Consider the following 2,852-nt stretch of genomic DNA (forward strand, 5'->3'; position numbering starts at 1 on the left):
TGGCGCCTCTTACACTGCGTCTTGCGCTCAACAAACTGAAAGAGTTCAGTGGCCCCGTCTTCAAACCTCTGATGGAAGCAATGACGACGAATGCGGAGCGCAACAAACTGTTAGGCAAGGCCAGGATCATCACCGTGGGTGAGGCCGCGCGGCGGTTGTTTGGTTTACTTTCTTTATTCTTTTGGGGTTACATGAAAAATTCAGTAATCACCTACAATCTAGTCCTAACCTATCTCATTGGTTTTGTGAAAAACGACTCCTTTCTCCCTGATATCTTGAATGAGATTACAACATGCTGACCCGTGCTGATTCTCTTGAAAGAATTCTACAAACAATCTTTTAGGGTGTTCATATTGCCGGAATTCCTATTAAGTTACTGGGACTAAATCCGGAGGATAATGGTAGAACTTAGCGGTGCAGCCGCGAATGTCCTCGTCTTTTGTCTCTGTGTGTCCCAGTGTGCTTAGGACTCTATGTCGCCGTCATTTACTATCTCATATAATTCCATTCTAGGTTATATGAACCGGTTACATTTATGCTTACAAGTATGTTTCGCGTTACTATTACTGTTCTGTTAAAGGGAGTAGCTGTCACCGTTGTAGCTGGCTATATAATTCTAAAATTTCCATTTCAACAAAAACGAAAATACGCCCAACGTTAGAGGAGATATTATGATGGCATGATGGATGACAGATCTAAAAAAAATCTACCCCCACAGATGTATATGTCCAAAATGGCTTCCAAAATTGATGCAACACTCATTGCGATAGCAATTATATAGACATTCCAAGCGAATTATCGCCGTCGTCGTTGCCGTGAAGCTCTGCATATATTTAGACATATGTATGATATATGCCATGCCATGCTATGTGCCATGCTGTGTATGCGGGTTATTCAGCTGCGCCTATTCTATCACTAAGGTTACTCATACCAGGTCTCATTTGCTTGACTAAAATATTGCTCAGAGTTTTCAGAATTTCAGCCCACAAACAACCATCATGAAACATAACACTTGCATCGCATGCCTTTTATCTTATATCTTCTCAGACTATTCAATATTAAAAGCGCAAAACACTGTCAGAGCTCAAACCTGAAAGTGATCTAATTTTACTCGCGCTAATCTTTACACGCAGGCAGCGTAGTGGAACCTGTGCATTGTCATTGCAGGCCCTACACGGCGTGGTAAAGGGTGCCAGAAATTTTCGCGCAACCCCGTATATCGCGTCCGCGTTAGTCGTACCTGCGTATAGTTAGTATAACACCGACAATTTCGAGCGCAACGCTTAACATTACTTTCCTAGTCATTGCTTCGCCGTTCGGGCGAAACTGCCATCTTTTTTTTTTTTCTCTCTTCCAACATCCACACAGGCAATCGATTCACCTGCCAAGGCTGTGGCTTCTCCTGGCTCACAACGCTGCAAGGTCGGCCAGATATGATGCTCATGCTCATCGACTTCAAATGCCCTGGTCGTGTGGCGGTGTGGAACGTGACGAACTCTCTCATCGGCTGTCCTCGTGGTAGACCGTGAAGACACCGACGTCAAAATGGAAACGAGCTAGGGTGAAGGGCTTAGCGAAAGCAACAAATAAATGTTAACAAAGAAAGGTCAACCCTGTTTCAAGTCTTTTAGATAGAGAGATAAACTTTTATTGTTCAAAAAGATTTTGGTGGCATGGTCGGAGGGCCCCACTGGCCGCCGCCGACCGCTTGACCTGTTTTATGAAGGGCTGCCATTCCGCCAGGTCTGAGCCGGTTAGCTGTGAGATTGCTCCATTGCGTGGCGTGTTTTAGCAAACGGGTGTAATTCACAATCCCACGTAATGTGTTGTGTTTTGTGAGCATCAATATACACGATGATCAGAGCGCAAAAAAATAATAATCCAGATTCAACGCACATTTTGCGATCAATGTTTTATTAACTCAGGTGTTACGTGCAAGAACCACGGTATGATGACAATACACGCCGTAGAGGGTGACTTCGTAAAAAGCCTGCTAGCCTGGAGTTCTTAACGTTCACCTAAATCAAAGTACACCGGCGTTCTTGCATTTGGCCCCATCGATATACGGCTGCCGCAGCCTGGTAATAGAGAGTTTTGGCGTTACCGGCATTCTGGTGTGCGCAAGCGGATTACCGGGTTAACCAACGCGTAAATGTGAGTGGCTGGATTGGTGACGCTACCTGATGGCACAGAGCTTAACCAGAGCAACACAGACCTAATGTTGCAGTAACCAAGAGCATTCTGCTTCGTTGCTGGTGAAAATTTCCGGCAATGGTGTAATCGTGAACACTTTGCCTTTTTAAATGTTACTTTTTTACAGTAACATTTATATAACACCAAAACGCCTCTGTAATGCATTGTGGTTAGATGAAGCGTCACAAGGTGCTGCTACCTTGGGTACCAGTAATCCAGTATACACAAAAGCCTTTGCCCTTTACCGGTAAACCCGACACGCTAAAACTCTAGCTCTGTTGATATGAGGATGACGATGTACTAAATTTATGTATGCCTCACATTTCCAACCTGGCTGAATCATTATACTTCCAGCTCCCTTAGGCACTAGCGCTGTACTTTAGTGATTTTTGAGAGAAACCTTAAGCTTGAAGCATGGCCTCCGAGATCAAATGGCGCGCATTGCCTCGATGTCAGACGCCATGCCTCACGGCAAGGCCACTCCGATCGCGTCTTTGCAGCCAAGACACCTGGGGAGCCTTACTCCAAGCTTGCATGTAGGCTACCTGACAGCCGACTAGGTGTCGCCTGCGTCTCTTGGGCGCAGCCGGCCGGGCAACGGAAACAGCGTATACAGCTCGCGTGCTTCAATCCTTGCGTCAGGACACGCGTGCCCACCC

This window comes from Dermacentor silvarum, chromosome 10, assembly GCF_013339745.2.
Source record: "Dermacentor silvarum isolate Dsil-2018 chromosome 10, BIME_Dsil_1.4, whole genome shotgun sequence".
In the NCBI taxonomy this organism is placed as follows: domain Eukaryota; kingdom Metazoa; phylum Arthropoda; class Arachnida; order Ixodida; family Ixodidae; genus Dermacentor; species Dermacentor silvarum.